Genomic DNA, 23,292 nt, shown 5'->3' on the forward strand with positions numbered 1-23,292 from the left:
ATGAACCTCTGAAGTAATACATGTCTGTTCAAATTGTCCATTTACAATAACAAGTTCTCACATGCTGAAAGAATTATTGGCCTGTCCTAATATTTAGGTTGGAACAAAAGAGAGACTGTGTCTACATAAACAGCTATAGGACTGCTCCAGTAATAATGTTCAGCCAGTCTAATCCACCATGGGCCATGGCATAGCAGTACTCTGAGTCACCAAAACAAGAGCTGGAAAATGTCTCTAATGTGTCCACATCAGTAGGCTAGAGATGCAAAATCCGCAAACTTTAAAAAAATAAAGTTTTTTTAAAAATCCCAAATTTTGTTTCCAGACTGTTACATATTTTTTTCCCTGTATGCTGAGGGGAAAATTTTTGTTCCAATCCTTTTCATTTATCCCCCAATGATTCATTTTTAATATTTCCATGAGCCAACAGAGCCATACAGAACATTTTATGATCCTACGTTGACAAAGTGACTTCATATATATGTGTGTATGTGGGCAATAAAGTTCTCTTAAGGTAAATTAATATACAAAATTTCCATTTCCCCCAAGGCTTGTCTTATTCTACAAATGAGTAAGTCTCACTTTTATAATTTTAATCTAGTCTATAAAAAATAAACAAGTAATAATTGATATTAGAAGGTAAATAATAGTCACCTTTAGGGTAAGTGGTAGTGATTGGGAGTGGCCACGGGAGGGATTCTAAGGGGGCTGAAAATGCACATTTCTTGATGTTGGTGATTGCACAAATGTTAAGAATCAACAGGTTTGCCCAGAAATTTACAGCTTTGACCAAGAAGGCTTTAAAATGGGAAATGAAAGTGGTGAGGTAAAAATGCTCAGTTAAAACTATAAAAATAGAATGGTTACTTTGGAGGACATGAGTGATATTGGAAGAAGACTCACAATGGAGGAAATACTCAATAATTTACGTGAGAAATCCATTTATAAAGGAGAGGCAGCAATAAGAGTTATGACCTGAGAGGCCTATACTCCAAAGCACAATGGGTAATAAATATAAGATACTAATACAAGAAAATAAATGCAATTTTATTTATAGAATCAGTAAATATTTCTCGAATGCTGATCACATGCTTAGCCCTGAGTTACAGAGATGAAATACAGTGCATGAGAACCTCAGGGGCTGAGACCTACAGCCTAGTGGACGAAGCAGATTAGGGAGGTAACAATTGTAATATTTTAAATACTAATAGAGATATGTATGGGTTTCTGTTACATTAGAGATGAAGGATATCTAAATCAAAGCAGAGGGTTAGGGAAAGCTAATTAGAGTAGCTGGTCCTTAAATAAGAGGCTGGAGGCAAGACGTTCAGGACAAAGGAAATAATGTATTTTCAAACTTCATAGGATAAATTTGCAGCTGGATTTCAGAGATGACAATGCATATTTCAGTGAAAAGAAACCTGGATTGGAGAAAAAGCAGTACCATGAATAGAAAACTTGTAAGAGGATTAAAGGAGAAAGAAAGATCCCTGAGACTACTCAGGGCATATACCACAGACCACTTGACCATTTGGAGGATGTGAATGTCACACTCCTGATACAGATGTTTTAAAGGCAAAAAGGGAATTAAAAACAGATTTACTGAACATCTATATGTTGCTACTAGACATTGTGTTAAACACATTCACATATACCATCTCAAGATATGGTAATTATGAAGAGCTTCAAATAGCTATGCACCCCAAAGAAATCTATTTGCTAAAATTGGTGCATCTGATAAATTCTTGGTGTGCTTGATAAGAATACTGGTTTGAGGAGTGAAAAAGAATAAAGATACCTGCTCTCTGAACCCAATTTTGATCAACAAAGATCAGAAAATTAGTTAATGAAATAGAAGTGGTAAAAACATTGGGGAAATTCCAAAATGTTACCTTAAATCAGGGACAGGAATGCTAAATATAGCCAGACTTGCATTCTAAATATAGTCAGACTTGTTATTGGACAGTACTTTCAAAACTTTTCAAGTATGGGACTTCTTTTATAACATAAAACATGTTTTGTTTTTAAAGATTTTATTTATTTATTTGAGAGAGAGAGAATGAGAAACGGAGAGCATGAGAGGGAAGATGGTCAGAGGGAGAAGCAGACTCCCTGCCGAGCAGGGAGCCTGATGTGGGACTCGATCCCGGGACTCCAGGATCATGACCTGAGCCGAAGGCAGTCGCTGAACCAACTGAGCCACCCAGGCACCCAACATAAAACATGTTTTACAGACCTTTACATGGTAGTTACATCAGTTAATTTAAAAAATACCTTTTAATTTAAAAAATAAAGACTATGTGTTGGGGGGCGATTGAACAAGCATTTCTACGACAAAAGCAAATATGATTTTTAGAACTTGCTTGAACATTTTTTCCCAAGAAAACAATTAGGAATTCAAAATAACATAAATATCAAGTACAGCAAGACTGTTCCCCATTTGAACAAATATTACCTACCTATAAAATCCACTTTAATATATTCTCAGTACAATCTCACCATTATTTTTATAACGTATTAACAAAGTGATGTGACTAATATGCACATTTATGAAACCCATTCCTGGAGAATGATATGCAAGCTTGAATGCCTGCTCCTGCCAGCAAGAAGTGAACAATTTCTCACTTTGGAGAAGTGCATTACATCTTTGAGGCTAACCTGGGGTCATTTAGTAAATGACTGGCACAAGACCACAGAGAAGTTATGTGCTGAGCTGTGACAGGAACTCATAAGCCTCTGGGTCCAGTGCTAAGTCCACAACCTTGTTGATGTGCTGTGGCGTGGCCTCAATAAATCTGGAAATGTACCCATGTAAATAAGCACAGCTCAAGTAGAAAATAAAACCCTTAAGAGATGGATTTCTCTCTGAAAATGTAATCCTACTTAAAGGAATTATTTTATAAATGAATAATGAAAAATTGACTCAAAATTTATTTACAACCAGAAGATTTTAACATCTAAGATGACTGAATGCAGTCCAAGAAATAGTACTAAAACCAGAAATCCCTTTCATATGACATTAAAAGAATTGAATTTACTTTGAACCTAGGGCCTCAATCTGCATCTGGGCTTAAAGCAAGCATAATTAATACAAGTTCAAGTAGAATGACTGGCTATTCCTTCATCTCTGCAGATAATATATTGACTTTTTGAGCAATCCTGAATCCAATTTTTGGTTAGTGACTCAAATTTATTTAGATAAACATATTAACAGCTGAAACTTTTATTCAACAGTCATGCAATGATGATTTGGCACCACACACTGTACTGGTGTTCAGGTATGTGAGCAGAACAAGTTCACACCCTCATGAAGCTTATGATCTAATGGGAGAGATAATCAAATATGCACAGAAGTAGACATTACAAAGGGTGATACATGCTATGTAGAAGAAGTCTAGTGAGTATGGAGTTGTATAATGGGGGTAGTGCATAATTACCCCTCGTAATTACCCTATGAGTGAAGGATAAAGCAGTTGGGTAAGATTCTTGTGAGAAAGTCTGAGTAAAGTTAACTAGGCAAAGAGGGGTGAGGAAGGAAATGGACATCCATGGGATCATAGTCCATATTTATGTTTCCCTTATATATTTTATGGCAGAAAAATTTCATTTTGTGTTATTAAAAAATAAGAAAATTTTCTATTAAAAAGCATTTGGCAAATTTGCCTACCTTATTTTTATTATTAATTTACTTGGGGTGATTACAGTATTCAGAGCTCTTTTGTCCACTCTCTTACTTAATTCTATTTGATCCTCATACGAACTCTATCAATTAGGTAAGATAATATTGTTAGGCTCATTTCACCTATTAGAACCTTGAGCCCAAGGTAAAAGGATTTACTCATTGTCACATGGTTAGTTATCCATGAAACCAGAATTGGAATCTAGATCTTCTGACTCCAGGTCCAGTGCTCTACGAGAGGAAGACTCAGACCTGAACCACACAAATAACATTAAACAGAAGGAAGAAATTCTATAGTGACTTGTGTAGGTGGCCATCATTTATAATTTTGAGGCAAATCTCATCATACAGCTTGAATTAGATGAACTGGCATAACACATTTCTCATGTGCTTGCCAATATATATGATTTTAACGGAGGAATCGTGTTTATCAGAATCCAGTCATTTAGCATCTCAAATTCAGATTATTGTTAGATAATTTATTCATAGAACTCATAATCTAAGGATGCTGTAAAGTGCATCTTTGTCCGTAACTTTATCCATTTTTACTAGATAATGAGTGACATAAACCACTCTATAACATAAAAGCTTAAAAATAAAACATGCTGAGTTTATAAAAGAAATATAACAGAGTGCTATTAGTAAACTGAAAGCTTATCTTAAATGGTATACACAACAAAAATATATGTCTCCTTGCATACATCTAAAACAATTCTAGTTAGATTTAAATTCCTAAAGATTGCCAACCGATCTTTTGAAAAGGAATGCTATTCAACAATACTGATCAGTACATAACTGGAAGTGCAGGAGGGGTCTAATCCGCATACAAAGGGGAGCCTTTGAAGGGAAAATTATACTTTTCCTATTGCCTCTTCTCTTTATTGCATGATGAGTAGATCGAATCTTACCCTAATTTTTAAAGCAACAATATGTAAAGGACCACTAACCTATCATTTCCTATTCAAATTATACCTTGCCGCTATTAATATGAAAAAAATCTATTTAACCTGCTAGGGTTCTTTGTTTACAGTCTCTTTTGTTACATGTACTACAACCAAATATCCCTAGCTAAAACTTGATAATAGCTCTATACTTCTTTGAGTCTAACCTCTGAACCCTTCAAAGCTAATCCACATTCTTCTACACTGGTCTTTCAGCCAATATTTTTCTGTCACACCAAGATCCTGAGGGTGACGACAACTATAAAAATGTGTTACATTTACAGGTGAGTCAATGCAGCTGTCCTGTGAAGGATCAGATATTCTACATGTGCTAAAGGAAATGCTGACATAGTGTCCATGTGAAAAATGAGACACAGACACCAAATGAATGAGCTTCTTTTCTATTTGGACTCCTTTCCCCTCTAACCTGAGATAATTGTTTTAATCTTTCTCCTTTACCAACAAAAATTTGGAACAGGATTGTTTTTTACTACTTAATTAGGTAATTAGTATTTTCAAACACACATTGTTGGAAAACATACTGAATCCATCAACTAAGCAGTTTGTTTCAGACTCTGCAAAGGTAACGACAGACTTTTTATTTAAATAACCAATTATGAATAAAGGTGAATTATTTTGACATAATTACTCAAGGCCAGAGAATTACACTGATTTATGAGGACAAACCCAGACCTTATGTCCAGTACTATTGGAGGCACCTGTTATAACTGAAAAGAAAATGTGATGTTTGGGTAGAAAAACTATTTTACCTTGTCTGAGTTATGCAAAGGTCTTTCAGATATATGATTCTTACAGATGGAGAGCAATTTAATAATAAAATTTGTTATAAAACAGACATGAATAAAATCAGAAAACATGTTTTTTTAATAACTGGAAGGGACTTTAGAAATTATCCAGTCCAATCTTCCAAGTATAATAGGGCCACTGTGAAAAGCTCTTGGTTATTTCAAAAATTTTGTATCAATCTAAAATCTGAAATTTTGTGTCAATATTATTTTACTTACTATTCTTTTTATATGTAAAATATGAGTTCCTTATCTAAAGCATGAGTTTCCATGGACAGTAAGCAACAGTTTGGCTGTGAACTAGTTAAATCAAGGTCTAAAACTGTTCATTTATGTGGCATAAATATATGACTGAGCTGATAGATGAATGTGAGTTCTCTGGTAGACTGTGACCAGGACAGGTACTATGGATGGCTACTCACCTGTAAGTTTCCAGCATCCAGCACAGGATATGGCTCATAGTAGCCCCACAATAAGTTTTGTCAAGTTGACTCTTTGACCCTTCTTAAAAGCTAGGTTAAGACTTCTTGAATAACCTTTTTGTCATATGGAGTATTGAAGCATATCATGTGTGTGAAATGGTTTTTTTTTTATTTTAAAACCTATTTCAAAGTGGTTCTAAGAAGCTGCTTCTTAGAAAGCTTCTTAGAATACCTCTCCCATTGCAAGTCTCTAAAATAGTTCTGTACATGGGAAGAATTGGGTGTGGCTCCATAAAGAATCATATTTGAAGGACCAGCCTATTTTTAGATATCTTCTTTGAAAACAATAAGGAATCTCTGGACTGAGCCAGGAAACATTTTCTTATTAAATAATAATATATAAACTAACATAACACTGTCACAAATTAATATAATGCTATATATTAACTATACTGGAATTTAAAATAAAATTTTAAAATAAATTTTAAAAAGGAATAACTAACATACAATATTGTATTATTTTTGAGTGTACCACACAGTGATTCGATATTTAAATATATTATGAAATGGTCACAACAAGTCTAGTTATTGTCTATCACCAAAGTTGTTAATAATATTACTATCTATACTCTCCATGCTGTACATTACATCCCCATGACTTATTTATTTTATAACTGGACAACTGTACCTCTTAATCCCCTTCACCTATTTCATCAAACTCCTCTCCTCTAGCAACCATCAGTTTGTTCTCTGTATCTATAAGTCTGTTTCTTTTTTGTTTTGTTTGTTCATTTATTATGTTTTTAGATTCCACATATAAGTGAAATTATATAGTATTTGTCCTTCTCTAGTTGACGTATTTCACTCAGCACAGTACCCCCCTAGGTCTACCTATGTTGTTGCAAATGACAAGACTTCATTCTTTTTATGGCTGAGTAATATGCCATTGTATATATATGTAGGTCTATACACACACACACACACACACAATCCATTTATCTATCTGTGGACACCTAGGTTGCTTCCATATCTTGACTACTGTAAATAATGCTGCCATGAACATAAGAATGCATATGTCTTTTCAAATTAGTGTTTTTGTATCCTTTGGTTAAATACTTAGAAGTGGAATTGCTGGGTCATATGATATTTCTACTTCTGATTTTTTTGAGGAAACTCCATGTTGTTTTCCATAGTGGCTTTACCAATTTACATTTCCACCAATACTGTACAAGGATCCCCTATTCTCCACATCCTTACCAATACTTGTTATTTCTTGTCTTTTGATAATAGCCATTCTGATAGGCATGAGATATCTCATTGTGGTTTTAATTTGCATTTCCCTGATGGTTAGTGATGTTGAGCACCTTTTCACATCCCTGCTGGCCATCTATATGTCTTCTTTGAAAAAATATCAATTCAGGTCTTCTGCTCATCTTTTAATTTGATCATTTGTTTTTTTGTGATTGAGTTATGAATTATTAAATATTTTGGATTTTGACCACATACCAGATTTATCATTTGCAATATCTTCTCCCATTCTGTAGGTTGCCTTTTTGTTTTGTTGATGGTTTCCTTCACTATGCAAAAGCTTTCTAATGTGACACAGTCCCAGCCAGGGAACTTCTTAATAGGAGGAAACATATTAGGGAAATTTCCTTTTTCAGATAGTCCCTTTCCTACGTGAATCTGCATTTGGAGCTGCTGTTCCATTAGTAACTACAACATCTGTCCTTTCCCTTTCCTTTCCCTGAGTCTACATAGGATGTGTGAGAAGCTGCTGCAGCAATTCAGAAGCACAAATGAGCAGAGCCAAGGTGAAACACATATTAAATACACTGAGAGAGAGAGGAAACGAAAAAGAGAGAGGCAGCACAGAATACCAAAGCACAGTAGAATGAAAAGAAGCAGCTATAGCACTGAATGTAAAAGAGAACTTATGACCCAAGAAAGTTAAGGAGGAATGGAGGTGAGACAAGTAGCTCAAGCAAACAAAAGAAGGAATGCAAAAATGGAGAAGAAAATGGCAACACAAAAAGAGGAGGAGGAAAGCAAGAGAGCAAAAAAAAAAAAAAGATTTATGTTTGGATGACTTTCACCCCAGTGAGACATCTGACAATAAGTCTGACCCACACACAAAAGAAATGATCTCAGATAAATAGAAGGCATGCCTTACAAAACAAGGTGGGAGCACACAGGAACACACTAAAACAAGGTGAAGAAAAAAACTGGGAAAGGAAAAATATAAAGCAAGTAAACTCATAAATAAATATCAAAGAAAATGCTTTCCAAACATCAACAACTGTGGAGTCACCATCTCTTTAAAAAGCTTATTTTCAACAATATCTTCCTATCCCTAAGTTCTCCACAATCAGCTAAGTACCTACACTAAGTCCAGGAAGAACTCTCAGTTTGGAGTCCAGATGGGCCATGAGAACTCAGCCATCATTTTGCCATCCCTTCTATTTTAATTCTCTAAGATTTCCCAAATATCATAAAGCAGTGACAGCGAGATTATTAAAGCAAGGGGTGCTATAACTACCTTTTTATCTCCAGGACCCATAAATTCTAAGTTCTGATTCTTTTAAAGCAAAAGGTACAAGGCAGACATAATTAAAAGAAATTAATTAGTAGTTCTTGGTTACAAATTCATATGCTTTCACATGTCAGCTTTTGGTCATTATAAACCTCAGGATGAATGACGCTTATGAGAAGTCTAAATTCCAGGAAATATTCCAATTTCTAATAAATTTGGTATATAGATCCAGTAGAAAATTATGTAGCCCTTAAAAATAGTATTCTATGAGGTGCTTGGGTGGCTCAGTTGGTTAAGCATGGGATTCTTGATTTCAGCTCAGGTCATGATCTCAGGATCATGAGACTGAGCCCTGTGTTGGGGAATCCACACTCAGCGGGGAGTCTGCTTGGGATTTTCTCTCTCCCTCTCCCTCTGCCACTCCCCTCCCCTTGAAATAAATAAATTAATCTTTTAAGAAATAGCATTCTCAAAGAATATTTAAAGAAATGGGAAAATAGTCATAATATAGTTTTAAGAAAAAATATACTAAACTTTATATATCATAACGATCCCAATTATTTAAAATACATTACATAGGTATATATTAAATAATTTCTTTAGAAAAACTAAATTAGGTCCACACTGTAGAGTACAGCAGCCTACACTTCTCATTTGTAGCACTCACTACCATGGTTATTAATACCTATTCTTTTTTTTAAAATGTATTTCAGAGAGAGAGAGAGAGAGAGGAGCAGAGGGAGAAGGGGAGAATCTCAAGCAGACTCCATGCTGATTGCATAGCCTGACCCACGGCTTGATCTCAAGACCCTTAAATCATGACCTGAGCTGAAACCAAGAGTCTGATGCTTAACCAACGGAGCCACCCAGGCACCCCTATTATTACCCATTCTATCAACAACCGTTAAGCTGCTTATCTTGTATACCTCAATATGTCCAGTGCCCAGCACTGTGATTGATCCATATTATGTACTCAAATATTTCTTTTTTTTTAAGATTTTATTTCTTTATTTGACAGAGAGAGAGCATAAGCAGGGGGAGAGGCAGAGGCAGGGGGAGAAGCAGACTCCCCACTGAGCAGGGAGCCCAACATGGGACTTGATCCCAGGACCCTGGAATCATGACCCAAGCCGAAGGCAGCCGCTTAACCGACTGAGCCACCCAGGCACCCCTCAACAAATATTTCTTAAACAAATTAAGGAATAAAATAACAAATAAACAGAGAAAGACTGGAAAGAAACAAACAAAAAATGATTTAAAGTTGTTTCCTTAGGAGTTATTTGATAGAAGCAGTTTTTTCTTGTTTAAAAAAATCGTTTGTTAGAAAATTAGAAAACAATATCTTCTATAACCACAGGAAGTTATTGGTAACTCTTAACTGACTCTTAAACTAGAGAACAACCTGATGGTTACCAGAGGGGTGGTGGGTGGAGGGATGGGTGAAAGAGCTGAAGGGGATTAAGATTATCCTTCTCATGATGAGCATCCAGTAATGTACAGAATTGTTGAATCACTATATTGTACACCTGAAACTAATATAACACTGTATGTTAACTATACTGGAATTAAAATTTTTAAAAAGTAACTAAGACATAAGTGCTTGATGTTATTATTTCCAGTAAACAAAATATAATAAGATTTTTTTTTAAATAGCACCATGATAACTAAAAGAGATCATTTCCCACTTTGTATTATGCTTTCATACATTGTGACCAATCTGAAAGGGGGAAAAAGGGAGAGAGAGAGAGCGCACACGTTATTTTAAGCATATGCTGTTTTTCAAATATCCATTGTTTACTGAAAAAGAAATCCTAACTCCATCCTATTTAATACAACACTGTTTTATGTTCAAGTTTGTTTGACAGAGAGAAGGGCCAAGGGTTTTTAAATTACAACTCAGCAATATATCCCCAAGCTGAGTTGTCCTGACATAGGGTCACAGAAGTTGAGACACAATAATACCCAACCCATTAACAGAAAGCTATCATAAATTCCAAATGTGATATATGTACAGCAATAAACTCTGCTCAGCCTTACACAAGGACACAAAAGAGGAAAAGAAAAACAGAGAGTAGGGGTAGCACCCAAATTTCAGACAACATGGTAGGCACACTCTGAAATGTTGCACTTTAGTTGGGGGAGGCAACCACATAATCATTCTTTTAACAACTATTCACAAATGGACTAGCTTAAAAAGCCAGCAAAACAAAACAAAACAAAAAGTCTAAGCCAGAGAAAAGGTGTAATCTCTGGAACTATATAAACATTGGGATGGAATGCAGAACTCACTGATGTAGGCGTCAAGGATCCCCTGTCATTTCTAATTCTGTAAAACTGGGGGAAATCACAATGTCTCCATGTTTCATTTCTTCTTCTGAAATGTGGACATCTGCCTGACTTGCCTCTTGAGACCATGTTACAATGATCAAAGAGCTAATATTTGTGAAAATGTTTTAAAAACCATAGAATACTATAAAGCCTAAAATATCACACTTTGAAGTTAAAAATAGGTTAAGAATAGATGAGAACTCCCTGTCTTTCACATCCAGTCTCTTTTTTCTTTCCTGGTCTAGTATCTTCTGGAGGAAATGTGATTCTGTAGTGTCTCTCTGCTTTTCCTTGCAAGAACCTCCACAGCCAGCAGTGTTTACTATTTAGAATAAGAGAAACCTAAATAAAACTAGCTTTAGTTCAGCCATGCTTCCTGAAATGATCATAGTTAGGTTCTAAGTTGAGTTTAGCTGCTAAATTCCAGCCAGTCCTCCTCCTCCTGCGTTAGGAGAGAAGAGTCAGCCAGATTCCTTCTACCGTCCCGCCGTCGCTCAGACTTACTTGGCAGTAGTGGTGGAGTGACTCTGGCAAGTGTCTATGGATGATATTCTCCCCAGTCTGTCCTCTCCCCACTCACTAGTCCTGTGTTTCTGAGTTAGAACCTGTCCCCATATAAGCTGGAACTAAGCCACATATGCAGGGTTCTATTTCCAGAGCTTGAAGATGGCTTTCTTATTCTGAACAAACAACTTTTGAAACAGAAGATAAAAAGAGGGATCAACATTTTTGATGCAGTGACTTAAATTGTGTTTCCTTCACTTGTCAATGCCCCGGAGTCTGTTTGACTCCTGCTCTCTTCTTCAGTGTGTGAGTCATCAACATTGAGGAAAAGCAGAGAGAGCAGCTTTGGAAAGTAGAAAGAGGGAGAGGCAATCGGTCCCCCGTCGTTTGCTTCTCCTTTAAGCCCTGCACAGACCCATTAGCAGATGGTTATGATAACCCAATGTGAGTATAGGCGGAAACCAGTACAGATTGAGCACCCACTGTGTACCAGACCCTAAACTGCATGTTTCAATACATTGATTTCACACAGCCAATCCCATTTACAGAGGATAAAAATAAATAAAGAATTACTTTGGCAACAATCAAACAGATCCCAAATGATTACTAAAAACTCACAGAGAGAAAATATTTCTTTTCCCATTGTTTGCCTCTTTAGCAATAGTGGGTACATGATGGCAGTACTTACATGAGGCAGCAGGACACATGGATAAGACTGAAGACAGACAGACCTAGGTTCAAATTCCTACTCAATTGTTTTTGGTCATGTAACCTTGAACAAGAAACATTTACCATTTACTATTCCCAGTAAGCTAAATAAGCAATTCTTTATCAAAAACTCACAGCTTAAGACAAATAAGCTAGAGGCGCCTGGGTGGCTCAGTCGTTAAGTGTCTGCCTTCGGCTCAGGTCATGATCCCAGGGTCCTGGGATCAAGCCCCACATCGGCTCCCTGCTCAGCGGAGAGCCTGCTTCTCCCTCTCCCACTCCCCCTACTTGTGTTCCCCCTCTCGCTGTGTCTCCCTCTGTCAAATAAATAAAATCTTAAAAAAAAAAAAGACAAGCTAGATAAGGAGGATGCTGCTATTACTACTCTGTACATTTATTATTTCTTTTTTTTTTAAAGATTTTATTTATTTGAGAGAGAGCGAGCAAGGGAAAGAGCAAGAGCGTGGCGGGGTGGGGGGTGGAGGGCAGAAGGAGAGGGAGAACCAGACTCCCACTGAGCAGGGAGCCTGATGCAGGACTTTTAGAAATTTATCCTCTTGAAATAATAAGAAATGCACCCAAAGATTTATGCAAGAGTAAATAGATTAGAAAATTAAAAACAGCAAATAGTCAATTGCAAGTACAGTGATGGTAGGGTGACTATATAATTTGTCTTCCAAACTAGATGACTCCAGGAGTAAGAGGGGGTGCTTTAATAATTTTGCAAAGACAACAGTCATAAATAAGAACTGCCCTGGACAAACCAGGATATATGGCCCCCTGGTTGTAAGGGAATAGGGAAATAAAGTATGCCACATCCTAATTATGAGATGGCAGACAGCCAGCAAAAATACTTTAAAGAATATTTAACAGCATAGTGAACTGATAATGATATAATACTAACTATAAAAGGCTGGATATAAAACTTATGTATCAAATTTTGTAATATATATACTTATAGGCTTTGAAAGAAGAATGGAAAGAAATACCAAATTGTTAACACTGGTTTACTAGCTGTTGAGATTACAGCTGGGTTTGTTTCTCTCTATATGCAAAATTGCTATAATCATTTTTTTAAATTATGACGGTGTCCTGCTTCTTTAGAAAGAAATACAAGTACCAGTGGATGAGGGAAAGTTATTCTTCACAGAAGAATGCCAGCTAATAAATATAGAAGAAATTATATATAAATTAGAAAAATCACAACTTTTACAATACCTAATGATATAATTGTTTCAGGCAAGGAGTATTGTTGGACACTTAAAATCTTTAGGTGAGTGCTCGCTTCTGCAGCACATATACTAAAATTGGAACGATACACAGATTAGCATGACCTCTGCAGAAGGAGGACATGAAAATTTGTGAAGCGTTTCATATTTTTTAAATAATAAAATAAAATAAAATCTTTTGGTGGAAGATTATTGGTTATTCACAAAGTTTCAGGGTATTATCCCACAGAGTCCTTGCTAATTGTAAACAGAAAAAAAATATGCCTTCACAATGAAGAGATCTGGAGATTATCATGTTAACCGAATTATCAAACAACGTAATTTTAGTGGAAACTCTGGCATTACATGCCTTTTGTAGTAACACAATATGAGATAAGCACAATATTCTAGCTAAAAATGTTTAGCTTGAATCTAATCAAGCTACTAGATTTACTTTGATTTTGCTGGAAATCCAGAGACTATAAGAACTAGGAAAACAACACCAAATGGGAGAAATCAGATAAATGCAGAATGTGGGAACTTCCAAAAGACAACTGTCCTTCAATGTCTTCAAAAAGTAAAAGTTATAAAGAAAGAAAGAGAGACTTTAGATTAAAAGACACTGGAGACACATAAAAGTCAAATATAATCTCTGAACCTTACTTGAATCCTGGCTTTTAAAAAAGAGATCTAAAAAGCATTTGTCGGGGTGCCTGTGTGGCTCAGTCAGTTAAGCGTCTGCTTTCAGCTCAGATCATGATCCCAGGGTCCTGGGATCAAGCCCCACATGGCGCTCCCCGCTGAGCGGGGAGCCTGCTTCTCCCTCTCCCTCTGCCCTTCCCCTCCTCCCCCCCACCCCCTTCATGCTCTCTCTCGTTCTCTCTCAAATAAATAAATAAAATCTTTTTAAAAAAATAAAAAATAAAAATAATTTGTGGACAATTAGAAAAATTTGAAAATAACTTGGTTATTATTTCATTATATATATTTAATTCTCTTAAATATGTTGATAATATTGTGATTATATAAAACATTTATGGGGACTATCACAATGTCTGCAGCTAATTTTCAAGGCATTCAGAAGAAAATACACGTACTCACAAATAGTTATATGAAGCAAATATGGCAAAATAGGAACAATTGTTGAATCAAGGGAATGAATATACAAGTATTCATAATGTATTATTCTTTCAACCTTTCTGGATATTCGGAAAACAAATTTAAATATAAAATTAAGGGAAAATTTAAAAGTTACATTTGAAGTCATATAATTCCATTTAAAGTAATATAATCAGGGGCGCCTGGGTGGCTCAGTTGGTTAAGCATCTGCCTTCGGCTCAGGTCATGATCCCAGGGTCCTGGGATCGAGCCCTACGTCAGGCTCCTTCCAAGCAGGAGCCTGCTTCTCCCTCTCACTCTGTCTGCTGCCCTGCCAACTTGTGTTCTCTCTCTATCTTTGTCAAATAAATAAATAAAATCTTTTTTTAAAAAAAAGGAATATAATTAACAATCCCAGGGTTGACCATTGTCTTTCCAGACCAGATACATAATGGGTTGCATGGCACTGGAGAACCCATTAAAGCCTCCTGAGGGCTCAGACCAGCTCTTCGTGTTCCACTGCCATTGCATCCCTCAGTTCCTGTGATTTATTTCCATTGCCTCCCTGTTCACCCCTCAGGTGCTGCCCCCTTCTCCACCTACTCCATCTTTTGTGGTCCTTGTTTCCCCAAGCGTAATGGGAACAGAGCATAAATTCATCAGGCACACCGATTCTTTGAATCCTGCCTTTAACATACAATTTTAAAAGAACAATTTCTCTCTCTTTGGAAAATTTCTATCTCTGAGAATGCTGTGGACTGAATGCTTCCGTCCTCTCCAAATTCATGTGTTGAAACCCTAATCCCCAAAGCGATGGCATTTGGAGATGAAGCCTTTGAGAGGTAATTAGGTCATGAGAGTGAAGCCCTCATGATGGGATTAGTCTGTGTATCCATCTGTCTGTCTGCCTGCCTGCCTGTCTTTCTGCCTCCCCCCCACACACACACAAAACTCTAAGGCAGCTGTCTACAAGACTTCTTGTAGAAGCCAAGAGACAGGCGAACAGGCTTCTGGCAAATCTTGAACTTTCTAGCCTCTGGAACCATGAGGAATAAATCTTGTTGTTTAAGCTACCCAGTCCATGATAGTTTTGTTACAGCAGCCCAAAGGGATTAAGACAAAGGATTTCCAGGTTGAGAAATTCCCATTCTTCCAACTCTCCACTTCACACACATAATGAGCACATTTTCCCTCCCCTCATCCCCCCAAGAAGTTTAATAGGTTGGAAGTTCTTTTGCTAGGATTTCTGTACATCCTCTTGATGTTTTCCTTTGTTTTACCTGGTAAGGGACAGGTGTGTCATACTCTGACACATAGAAAGCCAAGGACGCATTAAACATGGCCTATTTGGGTGACTTGGGAACAAAATACACAAAAGCAACATATGTTTTTATAAAGGATTTCTAACGGCCTTGGGCACCACTAATCCTAAAAGAAAGCATATCTGGTCCTCTATGAGAATTCAAATTTCTTAATTTCTTTGCCACTTAGTGGTTGGTAACATTTCCAAAGAATAATTTTACTTCTTTCATTTTAAATTGATTTCTCTGTTTAGCAAGACTGAGCTTTTTGAGAGCTTTGAGACAAAGAATTCATTTTATCTTACTTTATTTATTCAATGTCTACAAGACCCTCTCAGTCAATGATTCACCTTTGCTATCCATTAGACAACTTTCTAGGCTCTTCCCTGACCTGTAGTGTCCTATATAATATTGTTGTAATATTGTAGCACTTTTAGTTAGTCTTATATGAAATGTTTTTGTCATTTGCCACTTTTGGTCTTTCTGTCATTTTTAAACTCTGAACTTCACTCTGTAATTTCTCAGCTTCTGTTTTGTACTTGACATTTATTATGTGCCCTTAATTACTTTTTGCACTTTGGGGTTGATCCATGTTGGTCTTTTCTAATTCTACTATATTGATTGCTGTACAGCAAGGCTCTTCCCCTCCAAGAACATTATTTGTCTTTAAACTATATTCTTTCTTTCCAGTGCTGAAAACCACTGAATTTTTTTCTACTTGTCCTTTTCAAGAAATCTCAGGCTATCCCTAGTTGTGGCAACTGAAATCTATTCACTAGAATCATAATTACTTTTCTCTCATCATTAACTCTGTACTCAAGTTTGAAAAAGAAACCACAAAGAGAAAAAGAAAGAAAGAAAGAAAGAAAGAAAGAAAGAAAGAAAGAAAGAAAGAAAGAAAGAAAGAAAGAAAGAAAGAAAGAAAGAAAGAAAGGAAGGAAGAAAGAAAGAAAGAAAAAGAAAAAGAAAAAGAGAAAGAAAGAAAGAAAGAAAGAAAGAAAGAAAGAAAGAAAGAAAGAAAGAAAGAAAGAAAGAAAGAAAGAAAGAAATGACAATGACAAAAGGTGGAAAATACATGTCAAGAGCAGAAAAGACATTTACAGGAGAATATTCAGGAAGCAACAGACATAATAATTAACAAAGATACAAGAAAGAAGAAAGAAGAATGGTTTCCTAAAGCATTATAAAATGGGAACTACAAAGTTAAAAATAAACATTTTAATCTTATAAAAGTAAGAATAAATAACTTTAATGTCTAGTGTGCAAGATTACAAAAGCACCATTAAGAATGCCATCATTTGTGAAATACAGGCTACCATCTTCTAGTATATAAACTTCTGCAACAGTCTCCCCATTGGTCTCATTCTCTCCAGTATTCTCTCCCTCTGGTCTGTTTTCTTGAATGCCACCAGAGTCATTGTCTTAAAATGCATATCAAATCACTTCTCTGTTGGAAAACCTTTCAATGGCTCTCTATTCCATCTATAATAAAGCCCAAATGTTTCTATATGTCAGGACTCTGTTTACTTTTCTAACGTCATTTCTACCATTTCTCCTTCTTCCCAAGATTTGTATACTCTAGATGAAGCATTCCTTATGATCCTCCTCTGAGCTTCTGTATATGCTTTTTTCCCCTGCCCAGAATGCTTCTTCCTGCCCAGCTCCTTTTAGTCCATCCAGTGCTTAATCATCCTTCATGTAGATGCATCTGCCTATCTGGCTCCTTAACTAAAAGCTAAGTACCCCCTTCTGTGTACTATCATGGTTCCCTGTTATTTCTCCTATCATGGCATATTACTGTGTTATATCATCTTGTTTACTTGTCTGCATCACATGCTAGTCAGCAAACAATGTGATGGCAATGGTAACATTTATCTTTTTCTTGCCCTGGCATTCTAGCACTTAGCACAGAACATGACCTCTAATGATACTTGATAAATACTTTATTGGATCGATGTTGTACAAATATTTGGGTGATAGGATTGTCTAGTAACCCAAGGCTTAATGTGAACCCCTACTTCCAATGCTTGTTGAACATCTTTCTAGACTAAGTATTGGCAACCTTCAGCATGTATATTAAATAAGGATCATTAGTAAATTACCTTTAGCATGTGGGACAATTGCTGCCTCTATTATCTCTTTCCTACCAACTATAAGGGCTTGTAGTTGGTACAAGCCACCCATGTTGTCCAAAATTCAGCAGCTGGTGTTCTCATAGCACCCATCTAGCCCCCTCCACCTGTTCAGAGGTAGTCACTCAGCTGCTATAATATCCCTTGTCCCATTCCACTGAAGAGGCAGAATTGCCTAGTAAATGGCATCTCCCACCATTGTTATCCTGCCAGTAGGACAGATCAAGCATTTTAGCATCCCTTCCAAAGGCTGCCATTATGTAATGCCTCAGTCTACTTTTCTGTCTTAGTAAATCTAGTAAAATAAGGAAAACTAAATTTCTTTGGGATGAGTTAGTAGCTTATAGAATCTCGGATCACCATTCTTGTCATAGTGCTGTGGAAACTGTAGATTTTAGACACGGAGAAAAAGTGGGTTGAAACTACACCAACATCTTCTAGAAGTTTCTGAAACCAAAGACTACTTTAATTCAATATATTCTGCTTGATTTTTCAAAAATGTTCTTCCTTTCTCTTTAAAAATTTCTTCTGAAAGTGTAGGAAATGACCTAAGGGTACATTATATAAAGAGAAACTGAGTTGAATCAGGTTTAAAATGCTTACATATCCAGAGGCACCTGGTGGCTCAGTCGGTTAAGCATCCCACTCTTGATTTCAGCTCAGGTCCTGATCTCAGGGTTGTGAGATCGAGCCATGCATCAGCTCCACGTTGGGCATGGAGCCTGCTTAAGATTCTCTCTCTCTCCCTCTCCCTCTGCCCCTCCCCTCTTCCTCTCTAAAAAACAACAAAAAGGTTTCCATATCCAAATTTGCCCATTAAAGTAAGATCAAATTTTTGAAGATCAAATTTTTTAAGAGAAAAATTCCTAAGAAAAAGTATACTGATGTCAGAAGTAGAAATAATAGTACTCGCTTGATTTTGCAAGAAATGACATTTTTAATGTCAGGAAAAGGGAATAAAAAGTAAAGCTTTTGAAAGGACAGATCCAAATCAAATATACTTTCCATAGGTTTATTAACAGAAAAGAAAAATAATTAAAAATGATGTTTGCTACTGACCACAGTAAGGGTATCATTGAAAAAGTATTTTCATTCCTCTTACCATGAAGAGCAGAGAGTATACTGCTACCAAAAAAAGAAAGAAAAAGAAAAAGTGAAACTTCTTGTCAAGGATACCATAAAAGTAAAACAAAGCACTATCCAAAATATAGGTAGTTTATTGGTGAGTGTGATTTAAAATCAAATGCTTTCTGAGTTAAAAAATGCGGGATAATCAACATGTCAGTGTTAAAATGGGCCATCAATTTTCAAAAAAGGCATCAATGGAAATAAACTGTGAAAAACCAATTTTGGACTGTCCTAAATCTAAAACAACCTTAGTTCTCAAATGTATCTGTTCATCTGCTTCTTTTTATTTTTGACTATAAACTTGCTGACAGATGTTGTGGCTCATAATTGTCAATCAAATTTCTTTCTATCTTCTTCATTTACCCAGTAATCACTCATAGTCATACCCCCTGATTTTACTGCTACACACAAACTAAAATTCAGTATGTTACCAGTGACCTTAACATTTTCCAGTGTCTCCTCCCTGTTTCCGTCAGACATCATAACCAGCAACTAACTCTTAAAATTTTCCCCAGACCAGCACTGACAACCCACAAATCTATCCTATGACTCTGTCCAAATAGGCTTCAGCCAATGAAAGTGAGTCAGAAGTGAAAGCACATACCTGGGCCAGCAATCAAAAGGTTGGGCATCTATTAAATTTAGGAAATGTAAGATCATTTCCTGCCTAGGGGCTAGAATATTTTATGTCTGAGGCCCTAAATATCACAAAGGACATATTACAACTTTACCAAGATATGTTACACAAAATAGTAACATGGAAAGATGCCTCCCAAACTGGCTTCCGTGATCAATAAGTGTAGAAGCAGCTAAGTAATACAGTTTTTCTCTTGGAGACTCAGAAAGTACATTAGCATATTAAAAGATAAAAGAAGTCTGGCCATAAAGAAACCTGTTTAGCTTTGTTTAACCTGGTATTTTCTAAATCTTTTTGACCACTGAATACCTGTTAAGATCCCAGAGAATTGGTAATCTCAAGGAAAAGGCTTAAGGAAAAGCTGACCTGACCAGCCATTCATATTTGCTGGGTTTTTTTGATCCCCTAGGGCTACCCCGTAAGTCCAGCATTAGTCATAGGATGTCCTACAGCAGTGCTTCTTAAACTTGTATGTGCATGCATCTCACTGGGAATCTTGTAAAATTGTAGATTCTGACTCAGTAGGTCTGAGGTGGGGCTGGAGAGTCTGCATTGCTAACAAGGCTTCAGGTGATGCTGATGCTGCTGGTCTCTGTCACATGTTGAGTAGCAAGGCTTTACAGAATCACTGCAGTAGGAAGATCATCATGTCTCCAGTCTCTTTATCTTATCCTTCCTAATAATAAATCCTCCTAAAATATTACTTTCAGGGTGCCTGGCTGACTCAGTGAGTGGAGCATGGAACTGCTGATCTCAAGGCTCAGTTTGAGCCCCACATTGGGTGTAGACATGACTTAAAAATAAAGTCCTTATGGGGCACTTGGGTGGGTTAGTTAAGCGTCCAACTTGTGATTTCAGCTCAGGTCACGATCTCATGGGTCGTGAGATCAAGCCTGGCATCAGCTCCACACTCAGCAGGGAAAGATTCTCTCTCTCTCCCTCGCCCTCTGCCCCTCCCTCCCACTCAGAGGCTCTCTCTCCCTCTCTAGATATAAATAAATCTTTAAAAAATAAAACCTTTATAATAAATAAATAAATATTACTTTCAATATGTATCACTTTGCTGGTCAAAAAATTTTAGCGGTCCCCCATTCCCTTCAACATTAGTAACTCAACAGTAGACATTTATTGAACCTTTACTGTGTGCTAAATAGATACAGAGCCCCTGACTTTATACAGTTGAGTACCAAGTTGGTGAGTAAGAAACAATGAGCAGAATGCTAGGAGCCAAAACAAGAAGGGAAGAGCTACTTTCTTGAGACCTCAATTTCCTTATCTGTAAAATAAAGGGTTAAACCAGACCAGTGGTATTTAATCCTCCATGTATATTGCAGTCACTGACATCATCCTATTACAGTCTCAGCCCAGACCAATGAAATACAGACTGTCAGTACCACCTTCAATAGGGAATGGGTAGTTCTTAAAAGCTCCCAAGTGATCCTAAGGGGCAACCAAGTTTCAGAACCACTGGCCTAAATGATTCCCGAAGTGCTGTCCAACTATCAGATTCACCTGGAAACTTGTTAGAATGAGAAGTCTCAGGCCTCACCCCATATGTACTGAGTCAGAAACTCTGGCGAGAAGGTAACAAAACCTGGGTTGTGGTTTTTTGGTTTTGGTTTTGTTTTTACAGACTTATTTATTTATTTTTAGAGAGAGAGAGAGACAGAGAGAGTAGGGGGAGGAGCAAAGGCAGAGAATCTTCAAGCAGACTCCTCCTCACTGAGCAGGAGCCCAACACAGGACTCGGTCTCACAACCCATGAGGTCATGAGCTCCCTGAAACGAACAGTCAGTCGCCTAACCAAGCCACCCAGGCGCCGCAGAAACCTGGGTTTTAACCAGCTCTCCAGGTGATTATGATATACTTTGAAAACTACTGGATTAGACAATCAGTCAATTTCCCTCTGGGTCTAAAATAGTATCATTTTTGGACCTCGAACAACCTTTTCAAGGATGTTTGTTACCGGGTCTAACAGACCAACAGTATAAACTCTTCCCAGATTTAAATACCAGCTCTTACACTTAATTGCTGTGCACTCTTAAGGAATTATTTTAGCTGTCTGTGTTTCAGGCTCTCATCTATAAAATGAGGATAATAATAGCACCTATTCTCACAGAATTGCTATGAAAATTAAATGATTTCCTGTATGTAACTCATTTAGCAGAATGCCTGAGATGTATTTCAGGTCGTTACTCAATCTTCACTCTCCCGGCCACTCTATCCAAAATAGCAACCCACTCCTACCATTCCCTTTTCCCCTCCCGTGATTTATTTTTCTCCTTTGCAATTATTACTCTCTAACACATAACATATTTCACTTATTGCTTTGTTTATTATCTGTCTTCTCCCACTAGGATGTAAGTTCTATAAAATCAAGGATTTTTGTCCATTTTGCTAAGAGCTGTATCCCCAGGGTCTAGTACAGGGTCTGGCACATTGGAAGTACTCAATTGGCGGGATAAAGGAATGAATAAATGTTAACAATTATCAATATTAATATTATAGCAATCCAAATTTTTCTTATTGAAACCCCCAATAGCCTATACTTCCTGTTTACTCTTCCAAATTGTGCTTATGCCTTATTACATGCTTTATTCAAATTCTGTCCCATACCTAACAATGCTCTTTTATTTAACTTCTGTTCATTTTAGGCCCTGCTCAAGTTCTATTTCTTTAATATTCCTTGACAATTCTGATGACTACTGTCTACAGTGTTACTGTCTATACTATACAATTTAACACTTACTTATCTTAATTACCAATAGAAAGAGTAACTTTACTGAAATTTAAATTTACTGAAAGAGGATGCATCCGTCATGCAATAAGCATTCATGAAAACTTAGAGAGGAGGGAGTCTTCAAAGGAATCATGGGAAAACTTACCATTATTTTGCCATGTAGTCCTCAAATAACAAAAACAGTGCTCTGGGTTTTACAAAGTACCTTTAAATACATCAGTCTCGTTTTGACTAGATGATTTCAAAGACTATGTCTCTTGTTGTCAAATTTTCAAAATATTTTCAAGTATGGGCAGACCATTTTCTTGAAGTAAAGATTAAGAATAAATCATGAAAGTCAAAATTGAAGCAGAGAATGACCCAAGAAGTTGCTGAGTTCAGGGAATGCAAATTAGTGTCTGTCTTGCCCCCAGTCCTCCTGTCAGCTAGGTCTGGAAGAGGCCCACCATCATCCCCAATGTGGCCTTCTAGGCAGCCATTACCAATTGATCAGACCTAGCAGACAAGAGGACACCTATTTCCATCCTAACTTAGTCTAACCCTCTTGGTTCTAAAAGCAAAGCAAACTGATGCTAAGAAATTTAAAATGACTTGTCCAGGCACATACGTGGTAGCAGACCAAGACCAGACCCAGCCTCCCGACTCCTCTCCAGGATTCCCCCCACTGACCCTCTCATTTATTTCTGAAATGCAGTATTTAGGTTTCCATTCTAAAGCAATCAAAACACAGACAGCAAACCTTTGACAGAGAGTTTTCATATTAATGCTCATGAATATAACCTGGAAATGAAAAATGACAGTTTTGAGTCAAGTGATAGAGCTGGTTAGTCTGTTATTTTTCAGTTGGGTTTATTTACTTAAGCCTAGAATGTGTCATGACTGGAAATAGACAAAACAGATTATTTTAATTCCACTGTCCTAGAAAAAGAAAAGGGAAATAGTTTTCATTAAAGAACTGGGCTCAAATCCAGTCCCAAAATAACTTATACTACTGAATCAACTTTTTAAAGGTGACATTTCTCTCATTAATGGCAATGCATTATTATAAGTATAGCTTAATCACTAAATTAAAATTACAAGAAAAATGTATTTAAAGGAATATGAAAAAAAGAGATAATGGAGAAAAA

The 23,292-nt window shown here is 36.7% G+C and overlaps 1 protein-coding gene and 1 non-coding gene across 10 annotated transcripts in view; one reads left to right on the forward strand and one right to left on the reverse strand.

Annotated features, from left to right (window-relative positions):
• The window catches only part of SLC44A5 (solute carrier family 44 member 5), a 360,746-nt gene that overhangs the window by 271,077 nt on the left and 66,377 nt on the right, over nucleotides 1-23,292 (reverse strand). The gene's annotated exons all lie outside the window — the stretch shown is intronic.
• LOC113917272 lies at nucleotides 13,199-13,302 on the forward strand. The gene has a single exon (XR_003518185.1). It is a non-coding gene; the product is annotated as a U6 spliceosomal RNA (small nuclear RNA).

The sequence above is a fragment of the Zalophus californianus genome, chromosome 4, assembly GCF_009762305.2.
Source record: "Zalophus californianus isolate mZalCal1 chromosome 4, mZalCal1.pri.v2, whole genome shotgun sequence".
In the NCBI taxonomy this organism is placed as follows: domain Eukaryota; kingdom Metazoa; phylum Chordata; class Mammalia; order Carnivora; family Otariidae; genus Zalophus; species Zalophus californianus.